The sequence below is a fragment of the Apis laboriosa genome, unplaced genomic scaffold, assembly GCF_014066325.1.
Source record: "Apis laboriosa isolate Shangri-la unplaced genomic scaffold, ASM1406632v1 scaffold204_cov149, whole genome shotgun sequence".
In the NCBI taxonomy this organism is placed as follows: Eukaryota; Metazoa; Arthropoda; class Insecta; order Hymenoptera; family Apidae; genus Apis; species Apis laboriosa.
The window spans coordinates 73377-88320 of NW_025222299.1; the positions used below are offsets into that span (position 1 = coordinate 73377).

The 14944-nt window shown below is 39.5% G+C and overlaps 1 protein-coding gene across 3 annotated transcripts in view; it reads right to left on the reverse strand.

Annotated features, from left to right (window-relative positions):
* Positions 1-14944, reverse strand: part of LOC122712654 — an 80331-nt gene that overhangs the window by 34585 nt on the left and 30802 nt on the right. The window contains exon 1 of one of the 3 annotated variants that reach the window (XR_006346375.1): positions 5464-5693. The exons of the other annotated variants lie outside the window; for them this stretch is intronic. The gene's annotated coding sequence lies outside the window, so the exon portion shown is untranslated. Of the gene's footprint in view, positions 1-5463; positions 5694-14944 lie in introns of those variants that run through there. 3 annotated transcript variants of the gene reach the window in all.

The following is a 14944-nucleotide window of genomic DNA, read 5'->3' on the forward strand; positions in this document are numbered from 1 at the left end:
TATATATATATATATATACTTTGTTAAATCGGTGATAGATTGGTAAGGATACAACGTTGAATCGGTTCTAAGTTCTTTTTATTTTTAATTGAGATTTGGAAAATTTGGAAAAATGGGTTTTTGGAAACGTCGATCGAAGTTAGTATCCAGAATATACAAGATCGATACTCGTGATTTTTGATAAATGCTCTTTACGAAAAACGCGTTTTACGAAATTGCTTCGGATGCAAAAAAAAAGCGGTTATGCCAGGGGCCATTTTCTTTTCTAAGGATTTACGTAATCCGACGGGGGGGCGGGGGGGGGGGGATGTCCTCTTTTTGACGAGATGATCGTTCTGCATTGTCACGGATCGTCCATGATTCGCCTGCATGCGGATTGGCCACGGTGGAGAACCTTGGGTTCTCTTCTTTTGCCCCCTCGGTGTCCAATGCAAGGATTTCGATTTAACGAGGCTCGATGGGAAAATATTTAATCGAATAATAATTAATTGAATAGAACAAGAAGCACCATCATGGCATTTTTTCTTTTTTTTTTACTCTATATTATCCACAGCATCCAGTAAATCCTTGGAGATTGCATGATTTTGTTTAAATTTTAAACCGTGATTAATTGTCGTATTCGAACATATTAGAAATTCCACAATTTGAAAAATTGTATATTTCTTTTTTTTATTGATTTGTCTAAAAATCTCTCGATCATATCAATTCTTTCTTTCGTAGATTACGTGTTCGTAGAGTAAAATTATTTTATTACATTTTTATAAATCTCGAAAAAAAATGGTAATTGAGATTATCTTCGATACGAAAATACAAAAATTCCTACATATGTACGTATCATTTGAACCCAGAATTCAATTAATCGCATGCTCTAAATAATTAATAATATTCTCATAAACAATGAAAAAATACGCGAACATTTTTATCTCTAACGAGGATCGTATAAAACAGTGACGAAAGTTTTAATCGTCGATTACGATACACGGAAAATATTTTAACTTTTCCTATACACGTGTCCTTGAACACGTGCACGATATATATGAATACGTGTTAATAAAATTCGAGCGACCTAGACAAATATTGGACAAAACGATGCCTACAGGCAAAAAAGGAATACTGCTATTCTCTTTCGACCAACTGTGCCATCGCTTCCGACTATGACATCGAAGGCCGAAGCCGAGAAATATCGAGGACCCGTTAGTTCAGCAAACTACTAACTCACATACGTTAGAATTCCCACCTGATTTCGTTTTTCTTTCCTTTTTTTTTTTTTTTTTTTTCCAAATTAAATAACAGGTTTCCATGATGGCTATTTTGTACTTTCATGAAATTAAACGATTAATGTTTTTCCTTTTATTCTAAATTGCTTATATCGACGATAAAGTATCTTACAGAAAAATCTTTCCTCGCAAGGGAATGTGAAATATATTAACGATTTGTGAATTTGACAGCAAATCAATTAAAATCGATTAACTGCATAATCATCCAACTATTCATTGTGAATTTGGAATATTCGAAAGCTATTTTTCTGAAATTTAATCAAGTGTATTTTAATGCACTCTCTATTAGCATTTCACAAAATTTGATTCTTATAACAAAATCCATTTGCAGATTGTTCAACTCGAGCTGAAAAAAATTTTTATTTTCAACGCGAATCCATATTGAAATTCTTTCCAGGATGACACGAAACGGGCTTGAGTCGATGAAAATCAGAGGTCTCGACGGATATAGCTTAATAAGGGAATCGTACCTTGACGGTCAGAAACCGGTGCTACAATGGCGCACCGGTTGGCTGGAAGTAAGTAGGTGAGCCAAGGATATCAGAATACGAAAATAAGTATTCGTTTGGTCCATTCTTATTCTTGAAACAGTGCCTACGATTTCTCATTTAGAATCATCTTTTCCAATATTGAAATGCTAAACGTTACTTCCTTAAATCCAATCCTCATTTTCTTATTTAATCTTCATGATTCAAATTGTTTCAAATAGTATTAAAATAAATCTTCCATTGTTCCAGATTTGTTTCAAATCTTATTCCTCGAAATAGTATTAGCTAAAGTTTCTTGACATACAAATAGAATAATCAACGTTTGATATTTGGATAATCAATATTTTTTTAAATCAATTCCTTTCTAACAAGAGTACGCACTATATGAAAGTTAATCAAGTCAACCCGTCGTTTGATGGAAACGATATTCTCGAAGCACACACTTGTGATTAGAAAGAAAAATAAATATTACCAAATATTAAATCAAACGGGAAAAAATACCGTACACTTCTAATGGAAATCGGATAGAAACGTATTAACACGTGAATCATGGTTAACTGTGTATACTAAAAGATCGAATCTCTCCGTATGTTTGGTGTGAACGAACCGTTCACGTGTTAGGTGTGAATAAACGTGAACGTTAGAAGGGATCAAAGAGTTATTTGGAACCTGAAGATCTGTTTCGAGTACTCGAAGGAATTTTGGAACCGTGTGTGAAATATAAACAGAAAGGAAATATGTTTGCTTTAGAAATCAGAAGATTTAATTCGAGGAAAGGGTATAGATTTAGAATAGAGTAGGGTAAACTAGTACAACAAATGTAATTTGATAGGATGGTGTAAGTTATTTCAACAAGTATTTATTTTAACCCTTTCACAGTGTAATAAAATAACAAGGAAGTTGGAAAGAAAATTTTTGAAATTTCTGATATCTAAGAAAACACACATTTCCAATTCTATTATTGTACCATAAAAATAATAATTTTCTAATAACAATTTCCTGACTTTTCTTAAATTTGTTATAACTCCATGAGACAAATGTAGATGCTATAAATTTATATTATCTATATTATTAGATATTCAGAATGGTTCATAATAGTGATAAAATTCAGAAGAAATTCAAATCTATTATAATTTAACTAGAAAGAAATAATGAAAAATTTATATTGAACGTTCAAGGAAAAATTCAGATGCAATTTGTTTTTATAGGCTTAACTTCTTGTCGAATAATTCATGCAATGTTTTACGATTTAAGTAAAAAGCTTCATAGTCGCTTCAAGGATCACTTTCACGATTACTTTTTCAAGGAACTTGTTGCCTTTTTCAACAACGAATTCCTTTAAGCAATTTTGATAGGCTCCTGGTATTAACAAAATTTTGTAAAGGCTTGAATAAATAACGAATAATTTAAATGGAATATCTAAAACTTTTTACTAACTCTTCATTATTTCTTAATCATTATTTCTGGATATTTTAATTATTTTTTTCTACTACTATCTTGTCCTAACAATCTAAAGTAAATCAATCTATTTATTTCATTTAAAAAAAATAAATTAAATTCTTTTCATTTTAACATAAATAATCTAATAAATTATTACTTGATAAAATAATCCTATAAATACACATAGTTTTCTACAAAGATATTATTTGTATCAAACCAACCATTCCATAAGAGGATGAATTCCATTAAAAAGATACACCACATACATACATTACCATAATTGCCACATAACCATTTACATCTTACTACCTTTCATAAACTATCTTATATTTATAATTTCATTACTGTACACTCGCCACGAATTTTTCCTTACTCCATATTTCCCATTATCCACCCACCCTTAACTAACGCTATAATATAACGAGATTTTTGCCAGATAACCCGATATGGATGTATCTCCATCGAGGAGAGGGAGAAAGAGAGAAAGAGAGAAAAATCAGAGTACGTTCAACGACCGAGTTCGAGCCATTAAAGAGCAACAGGTTTCGCTGCTCTCTAAGCAACAGCAAGCACGGGAATCAAGAGAGCTGCGTGACGTATGTACCTACTCTCTATACACCGGCTGTATATCTTTCTCTGCTCTCGAAGGCCTGCTCGCGAACGCGGATAAAAGGCGAGAATAAAGTCGAAAGGCATTCACCCTTGGTGAAAGTAGTTCTTCGATCGATGTCGCAGGCGTGTTGTGTGCACGCGCCAGCGCGCCACGACCGACAAGCTTCGAGCTTCTGTGTCCAGCTTTCACGAGATTCGGTTTTCCGGTTATTTGCTATTCTGTCTTTTCGTACACGTAACTTTTCCTGTGGAGGAGAATGGAGATTGATTAGATTTCGTTGATTCCAGGAGAAATATTCTTCGAGATTTCTAATGATTAGATGATTTGGATTTCGTTCTCTGACGTGCAATCTTTCTTTCCATCGAAGAAGAATTGTGGTGGAGAACAGTGATCGATGTGATTAAATTTTGTCAACTTGGGATATTCGTTAATTTTAGGCGAAATATTCTTCGACGTTGAGATTATTCCACTATTTGAACTGTATTTCTCTTTATAATATATAATATTTACTGTAAAACGCAAGTTAAGATATTAGATATTGTTAGAAATGAAATAATTATGTACATTTTGTTAATGAATCGATATTCAAATAAATATTCATGTCATTTTTTACAAAAAGATATTGACCTACTCGTGTCAAAGAGAATATTAAAATATGTTGTGTAGATAGATATTAATATAATCTTTTTTAATCAAACATTAAGATTTTTTAATTACAAATTTTTTAATGAAAAAATAAATGAAAATGTTTCTTTAATGAAAAACTTCGTAAATTAAAATTCGACAAGATTTACAAAAGTGATTTTTCAACTTTTATTGCATTTCGTGATTACGAGCGACACGCAAATTTTGTCTGCAAACTTAAAATATTTATTCTTGTTTGCCGCTTATACAACATCTGAGAAAACAAAAATGAGAGCGTAGAAAGTTTGCATGTCCTCTGATTGTGACGAAAGAATCGATTAAATTTATAGTACATACACCGTTTAAAACATTTTCAATAAATAAAGTTATTATCCACATATTTTAATATAATTTTATCCTAGATATTTCCTCCATTTTTCTAAAATTATGCTAGAAAGGCAACAACCTTCTAAACGATAATTGCATTCGGTTGCAATAAACACTATGGAAATTTTCGAGACGGAAAATCGGGCGCAAAAATTATTCCAACGAGCGTCAACGTTTTTCCTCATAACGAGGGTACACGAAAAAAGAACGTAATGGTGCGGGCGCAAAATAAGCGAGGAAAAGAAAATTAAATGGAAGCTATTTGTATGACTAACAGTCGTAGCGTGACTATTAGACAGGAGAACGGACTTCTAAGAGTCCAACGAGGTCGCTGACCTGCCGCATAAGTTCGTATATTAACGTTTCATTTCGCTCCCTATCAAATCCCATTTCTTATGTCTTCGATACCGATTATCAAACTTTCTATTAATACACGAGAAAGCAACGCGAATATGCATTGTAGGGTTTATGCAGAGACACAGAAATGATACGTAGAATATTTAAACTTGCAAACAATATCAACTTCAGGTTATAAATTTCGAAGATTTTGTTTGTAATAGAAAAATCTCAAATTTACGTTTTAACTTACAAAATGTCATAATTATATATTCGAAATATCAAATTTTTTCCATACCTTAAACAACAGACTCCAAATTGTACATTTCTTGAACGTTAAAGTTTCAATCTTCGATTCTTATTACTCTAACCTCCAAATTTCGAAAACCAAGAAATCACACACTACGAACTATTAAACGCATTTTTCCAAATTTTTCTTCGACCAACTCTCGCACAACAAACTGCCCCAAATCCTGATGATACGTTCTTCCGTCACATATCCGAAAAATCTGGAATTCGGTGACTAAAATCCGCCTAAAAATACCAAGACTTCCAAAAATACTTCAACTGCGTGAAATCAACGGCAGAACGCGTTGTGCGTCGAATCGATTCGCGGTTGCGCATGCGCCGTAACACTCGCGACACTCTGGTTGGCGCGGCAGTTTTCGCGAGGCAATGCGAAGAGCTTTCTTTTCCGGAAAACATTTACCACAATGGCTCGAGAGTGAGAGCGACCGTCTCGTTCGAGTGTTAATACTAATTTCACTAAGTATCCGCCGTCTAATGAAATGAACGCGTTGCGGGGCTCCAAGTTGGTCGTCTCGTCGAGGTCGCTGACCTGTTAGAGTTTAAAGTTTATGGTTCTGTGTGTGCGTGTGCTCTTTCTCTATTCCTTTCCTTATCTATCCTTCTATACTGTACTTTCTCTCTCTCTTTCTCGTTGGGGTTCAATAGTCATTGGCGTTAGACTGCGCGGACAAGCGAGACGCTTACATTGTTACAGCCGGCGGCTGGATCAATCTGAATTTCAAAACCGGAATAAACGTGTAATTGGCGTGATTCTCGTGACGGAGGGCAGGCCTCGTTTTCAGAACGGCTACACGGCTATTCTGGCACGGTGGTTCTCCGACTCTTGTTAGCCTTTGCGGTGTGGATTTCATAACTTTTGATAGAGAACTGTTGGTGGAGATGCATAATTTGAAAATTTGCTTGGCGAAATGGAGTTGTTAACGAGGCTTGGTCAATGGGAATTAATTGAAGATTCTAGATAGAATTTAGAAAGAATATTTTTTTAACCATTACACATTCTTACTTCGCCCGATGAGATGCCATTAAAGATAGACAAATCGTGGCAATTGTTTCACCGCATCGCACCCCACACCGTGATTTAATTGCACGCGGGGACCGCGTAATTGATCCGTTCGCGGTAATTCCAGTCATTAGGCGGCGGCTTCGAGTGTTTGAAAGGGTCACTGACCTTCCATCACTCAGGTTTTGTTAGCAACGTTTCATATCGTTAGATACACATACCAGTCGGACGGGGATTACGCTAAGCTTCTGTTTGCTCGGTCTTTTCAACCGCCTGCCATGCTTTTTATCGATCTCAACAAGTCGCCACCAAGGCAAATCAATCTCGACTGACCGTTTACTTTTCCGACTTCCTACTTCCAATCTCTACTTTTGATCGCCGAACTCTGTGTCGACAGGATAGTTTGGAAATTTTCTAGGATGAAAAAATATCCCACGATACTTTAATTTTCGCGAATGAAGGGAAAATTTGGAGGTTGATAATCTTAGAATAATTAAAAATTTCTCGCATACCTCGTTAAAATTAAAACAACAGAGGAGGGTTGTAAATAGACGGATAATTAAATTTCTTCTCGAGAAAATCAAAATTTCAATTAGACTCACGAATCTTTCTCTTTCTCTCTCTCTCTTTCTCTGCAAAAACCACTTATCCCTTAATTATCTCAAATTTGCAATTTTAAACGTACGTCAAAAATAATCGTCGCGGACACGAGACGAGTTATTAAAATCCATTAACAAAAACGAGATTCCACGAGATTCCTCCCATCCATTAATCATCCATTCTCGTTTCTTTGTTTACGAAACTTGCATGGAAAAAAAAAAAATCCGTAATAAAAACGGAGCACACCGGGTCGGGGCGCACATTCCAGGCATCGCGAGCGTTTCTCGAATGATTCAGTGTTGTGTGGCTATGGGTTCAATCCCATACGATTTACGATTTCGTTTTCTCGCCCCCTCCTCCACCACCCGAGTTGCGTAACGAGGCCAACCACGGTGTTTCGAGCAAATTTGACGAACTAACAGTAACCACGCCGTGACTGTTAGACGGAAGAATACTTTGGGCTCGTCTGTGTGTCCAGCGATCCACACGCTCGATCGAGGTCAGTCACCTTTTCAGGTTCAGAATATTCGAGGCAGAGAAGAAGGGTTCTCATTAGACGACACGCGGTGGTAAGCGACACGACGTGGCTATGTGTGTGCGTGCGTATGTGTGTGTGCATGGTACATACCCGCCGCCTTAATAATCTTTAAGGAAAACCGGCCGCGGCAGGCGAATAACAACATCGATCAACGACTCGATGCAACAACTATAAACAGCGATCGCCTTCCGGCGAAAATCGCTCGAGCCGGAACGAGAGTTCAAATGGTAGCGAGTTGCGTGTGTCCACGTCAATGCGGTTGATGTACGACTTGATACTTGGATAGGAAATGAACAGAGGGGGAGGGTAATTAGAAACGGGAGAAAGAGAATGGGAGAAGATGGATTCGAGGGTGGAAGAGTGGGAGCTTCGATTCGAGGATTTTCCTCTTCGTCTTCTCCTCGACGAGACGCGATAATGATGCAATTTAAAATCCTTTAACAATCCATTCCCCAGTCGTTGTACATCTTTGTGCATCTTAATAATATTTTTTTTATATATATATATAGGTAATATAGGTATATAAGTAAATAGGGGTATATATATATAGGTATAGGTAAATAGGAAAAATATCGATCGAGGCTTCTTTATTCAACAATTTATGATAGGAACAAACGGATTAAAATGATTTTCACGAAATCTACACGTTTCTATTGCAAGCATCGGTTACAATGCAATACAATATTACCTATATATTTTAGGTAAAAGATGTGAAACGCGGAGTGTTTCGTCGTGAACGGAAGAAAGAGGCTTGCGAAGAGGAATTCCGCGAATCCTACGCCGGAACTTTATTCACAACCGTCCGCTATAAATTCCCAATGAAACGTGCGACGACGTGAATCGAGTTGTACAGCCGCGTTACGGTTGTACTAGTAAACTAATTAACCACGTTAATGAGCCGTGATATAAGAGGCAAACATACGCACCGCCAGTTGCATGTTCGATGTGTATCACGTGCCCGAGAGGAGGGGAGGGGAGGGGAGGGGAGGGGGGCTAATGATTCTCTTGTATCGCGAGCTGAGGAACGGAGGGAGCCAACAAGCCAAGGTACTACTACAAGCTTTCGAAAGAAAAATCTTTGAGCAATCGTGTCAAATTTGTTTTTCTTCTTTTTTCTCTCTCTCTCTCTCTCTCTCTCTCTCTCTCTCTTTAACATCGTATTTCATTAGATTTAAAGAGTTAACGGGATTTTCGAACTAGTACTGCTATAATTTATATACAGAAAAAGAGAGAAACGTTTGAGAGTATTTAATAATGAATTTCTTTCCCTCTTTCTTTTAACTCGATCGATTTGATTCCATGAATATGTAAATTATATATATATATATATATATATATATATATATGTATATATGATTTTATATGGATTAAAAATAGGCAAAAGGAGGATGAAACGGATAATTTATTCGGATCTTGTCGGAGGAATCTTATTAATTTATTTGTCTAGAGATCTTCTGCGTGTTTAATTGTGCACTTAAATTTGAATTTTAGAAACGTTGTATGCGAGTATCAAATTGCAATGATTCTATTGCATTAATATGATGGAACTGATTCCAACTTTAAATTGTAAATTCTCTTTTAACATCATTTCAATTAGAAGAAATATTTCCTCGAACATTCTTAAATTTTCAGTTTAAGTTCCAAACTATCTCTCGAAAAATCCTTGAACAAAAACAGGATAACCAGAAACACGATAGAAAATGGATGGAATACCGATTTGCCGATAATAATAAGAAAAGGAAAAATTGCAGGAGGATTAAAACTCCCTTCCGCCAAGAGGTTGAGTCCCCGCTTTCGCGACTTCCTTTCAAAATGCCCAGTCGCTCAGACGTGAAATGGCGTTTTTCATCCCGAGAAGGAGGAATTTTACGAGCCGAAAAATTGCGCAAACCCAGAGTTCTCACGCGCGTCAACGAGCGCGCGAAACCGTGTACACCTTTCGACGAGAGTCAACCATTTAGCCGATGCAACATCGTTAGGGGAAAGGGAAGATTACGTTACGGAACGGAACGAGCCGCGTGTAATTTGTCGTCTCGCTTTACATAAGAGACAATTGCCTCGAAACGACGACGAGAAGTTTCGAGACGATGTGTACGAGGACAGGAGTTGAAGAGGTTTCGTGGCAGAGGATCGATCGATCGATCGGATGGATCGCTTGTGAACGTATAGATATTCGAAACATTTCGTTCACCACCGTGTTTAAAATGGAATAGCTTTCATTTTTCCTTTTACTTTTGATATATATATGTATGTACGTATATGTGAACGACGTATATTTGGAAAAATTGAATGATAAATATATTAGATACGTATCAGTTAATGGTTGAGTGTATGGAATAAAAAGCGCGGAGAAATGGAATAATTAAGAACAGAGATGAATGGATTGTTGTGAAAGAATTATTATTAACTGTTAATAATAATTTTCAACGGACCCTTTGTTAATTGTTTCGTTTTAATAGGGAATAGGAAAATAGCAAGAACGAAAGCGTGGAAAATTATTATTAACACTTTCAATACTGATAGATGCAAATATTAAGAGAAACTGTTTTATTTATTGGGAAACTTTATATAATCGAGACTTTATCCACTGTGCGTGAAAAGAGAAACATAAAATTCGATTCGACGTCTATTTCTCATACAAACTATTAATCTTAAATTCCCCTTACATTCATCCCCATCTGGACGAGCAAACGCGAAAGGAGATATCAAACAAAAGTCAAAAAACATTTCTGGAACCTCCGTCCTCACTTGCCCCAATTCTTCTTTAAAAAACCAGCGATAAAAACTATTCCAAAAACCCAAAAGCCGAGCGATCTCCAGCTCTGGATTTCTCCGTGCAATAACCGGTGCACCGTTCCTTCCCTCGCATCCTGCCTGTCCCTGTGATTTTTGCAGGTGCACCGGCCGGCAGCAACGCCGCGACAGAGAAAGAGAGAAAGAAAAAGAGCGAAAAAAAAAAAGAGGGGAAGAGTCGGAGAGGGTGGTCGGTGCAAAAATACGCGCGCATATCGCCGGGTCGATACGCCAATGGAATATTGGCCGTACTATTGAGTCAGAACCACCATACATTAACATATTTAATGCGGCGAGGAGTACACGTACAGCGGCCGAGCTGGTGTTGCACTGAGCGCGATGCACACTCGCGACGCAGTGGTTGCACGTGCAAGCCGCGCCACGCCAATATGCACACGCACACAACGCGGCGCATGCGCAAACTATGCGCTCGGCGAGTCATTGACCCGCGTATAAAACACTCACACACGATCGCGTTAGCACCTACACACACGCCCGTTCGAGCACATTCGGCCAACGACGCCGATGCTCGGTGGTGGTGGTGGTGGTGGTGGTGGTGTCGCTGCGAATGATGGTGGTGGTGGTGGTGGCGGCGGTGCAGTGCACTGCAGTTGCAGCATTGCACAACGCGGGATCGTGTGTTCGCGGGGATTGTGTTCTCCTCGCAGTTATTATTATTACGGACGCGGAGAGAGACGCGAAAACGCGGCACGCGGGGTTGGGAAACTTTGCCGACCTACGACGACGACCACGACCACGACGACCACGACGACGACGACGACGACGACGACGACGAAAAGAGTCCAATACGCCAGGCTCCACTTCTTCGTTTCGCTCTTGTCCTCGATATGATTTTAAGTAGTTCGAAATGCAATTTACTCTGGTTCTTTTTTCATGCGAAAAAATCGCGTTTTTCCATCATTATCGTTCGAGTTTAAGTTTGAGAAAGATAGGAATAAAAATGGTTGGTAATTATTAATTTTATGGGGGAAAGAAATTTTTTTTTTTTTTCTAACGATATCAAACGATAGTTTTATTTGTTGAAACGAGAACGAGATAGATAAAGGTTGGAAGATTATAGAGACGATTAAGAATGGAGAAGCGGTTGTTATGGATTGTAATTATTTTTAACGCGTCGCTGGTTTGTTGTAGGACGATCGTTACACGGGATCCAGAGAGTGGACGATAAGACAAGCTGCTTAGAATAATAGGGGGATCGCGTTCCACGCCGAAGTAGATTGACGAAATATTGCGCGCCGATATTTTCTCGAGGATGCGAACGGCAGAAAGATCTTTTAATTATATTGAACGCTATCCTGCCTCTATTTAAAATCCACGCGGTAATTGTCTGGATAGGCGTTACAATGATTATCTCGTGCACACGTTCAGTGCATGCCTCTGTAATACTCCATTACAAATTGGAACCTCTCTCTCGACTCTAATTTTTTTATAAATATCTCAATTTCGTTATCCGGATACGATTAAACTTTAAATTATAAGTTTATTGAAGCGAGAAGAAGATGGAATGTAAATGGTTAATTTTGTAAAAAATAACAAATTTTATAAAATCATCAGTGTTTTAGATATATCTCGAATTATATATGAAATTCGATCGACGTACTATTTATCGATTTATATAATCCTTCCCCTCGGGTACAAATTATTATTAAGATTAATAAAGAAATTCGCATGATCTGAAAAAACGTGCGTAAGAATCGTGGCGATGATAAGAAACGTCGGATCGGCAGATCGTGGAAGACGCTACGTGTCCCATTTGCGAAAACGTGGCCGATTAAGAAATTGCGAGGTTAACCGTGGGGCGACTCGGTTCTAATTGCCGGCTAACGTAACGTTTCTGTGGCGCTCTAACTCTATTATTTCAATATCTATCGCGTGCTACGCACAAACCGAAACAAATGAACGAAATCTTTTCAGCCTCCATAGCATAAACTTGCCCCGCTTATCGTCGGGTAAGAGAACGGGAAGGAAAGACAAAAGGGAAATAATTTCGAATTTAGAGAAAACCGGCAGAGTGAAACTACGGTAGCCACCTCTCTACGGTTTCCCCGCTCTCGAAACTGATGAAAACTGGCCCACCGGTTGGACACAATGCCTGTCACGAATTTCGAGAGATCCGCGGGGCTAACGTCAGGGAAGGGGGAGGGGGAGGGGGCGGGGTAAAAAGCCCGGGGACCGCAGGGACCCACACGAAAACGGCCGCGAAACAGCGTAGTTGTTGACTCGCTGACTGACTAAACTAATGACATCGTTACTGACTGGCCTGGCCTTATGCTGCCTTCTCGCTCACGCTCGCGGCCTCCGCCGATTCTCCTACTCTTTCTCCCTCGCCGTTCCTTCGCCATTTCTCTCTCTCTCTCTCTCTCTCTCTCTCTCTGACGGCTCTCGTTCACAACCGCAGCACACGGTTGCGGAGGAGCCAGTGTGCGCGCGCGAATGCACGGTGCAACGGCAACGACGGCCGCGACAACACCGATGCACTTTCGCACGCATACACGTTCACGCAGTCGCGCATTGAGCACAGACTGCGATCACTGTCGGAGTTCAACGATCCCTCGACTCGTCCCTCTCGCGCTCGCCCGTCCCCCCCACCACTCCCAGTCCCAGTCGTTCCCTTCCCCTACTCCGCCACTCACTCGCGCTCGCGCGTTCTCCGCACACAACTTTCTATCTCTCGCTAACTTCTCGTGTCTTTTTCGTATCGCGCTCTCCCTCCTCCCCACCGCCCGCCTTTCTCTTTCTACAACGCTGGATATATCTCCCCGTATTCCGCTCCTCTCCTGCACCGTCCCCCCCACTCTTTTCCCCGCGCACCGCCGAACACCTCATTGCTCCATACCGTACACCCTCCTTCTTTTCTTTCGGTTCACCGTTTCCCCTGGCTCTCACTCCTTCTTATATTCTTCTCTTCCCCGATTCCGTCTCTTCCTGTCCCTCGTCCTTTCCTTCTGGCCTCTTTCCTTCCCACCCGTCTGTTTCCCTCTCGACGGCCTCCTCCTCCGCCCTCCCCATGGCACACTGGTCAACCGGCATGGTTCACTGTGCAGTTCGCTACTCTCGTTCCTTCCCTTCTTCTTTCACCATCTTTCACGCGAGCGCAACGCACTCGGTGCAGTCGAACGGGAGCGCGAGAGTGCAATGTCTGAGAGGAGAGAACTCGGTGGGGGGGGGGGGGGAAGAGAGACCCCTTTTCTCGCGGCCGCAACGCGGAATGGGATATCGAGGACCGATAATGGACCTTTCCGTGGGCTGCTGCTGGTGCTGCTGCAATTGCCTTCGGTCTTCCGAACCATCGTGTTCGTAGGAGGGCCGGAAAGAGGGGAGGAAATGTCGGCTGGGATAGGATCGAATCGGAGCCGCGGTGCGAGATCGCGCGAGCCAAGTCTGCACGGCCGGACTGGCGGAACCTGAACCGCGGGAAAGTTCGATGATCCGACTGGAATCGATCCCGAGGCCGATCGAGATTCGGTTCTCGGAGCTCTGGCCGGATATACCCGAGACCTCCCATTTTTTTCAGTGATCGGGAAATAGTTTCAGTCGCCTACTTTATCGACGTCTATACGGATTCGTAATTAATGCCTAGAGTATATGGTGAACCGCGTAACATGATAACGTTATATTATTTTGTTATTAGTGGATCGATATTTTTCTTTTCTTTCTTTTTTTTTTCTTTTTTTTTTTCTTTTTTTTTTTTCGTATCGCATAATACAAGCCTTTGAGATGATTACAGCGCGTATAACGTTTTTACCGTATACTTTTGCTCAAGATCGGTATTTTTCCATCGCTTTGGCCGGATGTTCAGTTCTGTTTGACTGAAATGTCGTAAAATGTATTTTTTCGCCATAATGAAATCCTACGCTACTTTATTGTGTAGGAAGATGGATTATTGTTGAAAAACATCGCGATGCGATGTATTCGTGTGAACATGTGTTCTTTTTTCGGTTATAAATATCGCATCACGTATAATTAATTATTTATGCCAGATAATATTTATGCTCCTTAATGAGCAAAGATAAACTCGAACTCGTGGTAGTTCAAGGTAAAAAGATTGATTTTCAAATTTAAAAAGGACATACAGAAAAGAAACAACGAATGAAGTTATTGATGAATTTAATTCGAATTCAGGAGATCAAAATCTGATGTGCATAAAATATGTATCCATCTTTTAACTTAGATGAATAATTATATAGAGAGATTGTCGTGTGTTATTGCAGAATTCATTGATTATTTCCTACAATTTAAAGCCGGTCTTCTTATCAGGAATTGACGTAATCCACAAAAAATAACTCTCAATTTAACGTACAAGACTCGGTAACCTGATTCAATTATTCCACAATAAACCACACAGACCGATAACCGATGGATAATCCCTATGTCGCTCGAGTAATCCACAATTAACGTCATTTTTATAAAATTCCCTAATCCAGGCGAAATATAAGAGCCAAGGTGTAGACAAGGGAAAGGGAGGGCATTTTAGAAATAATCCCCTCGCATATTTTTTTCCCACACGAGAGATAAAAT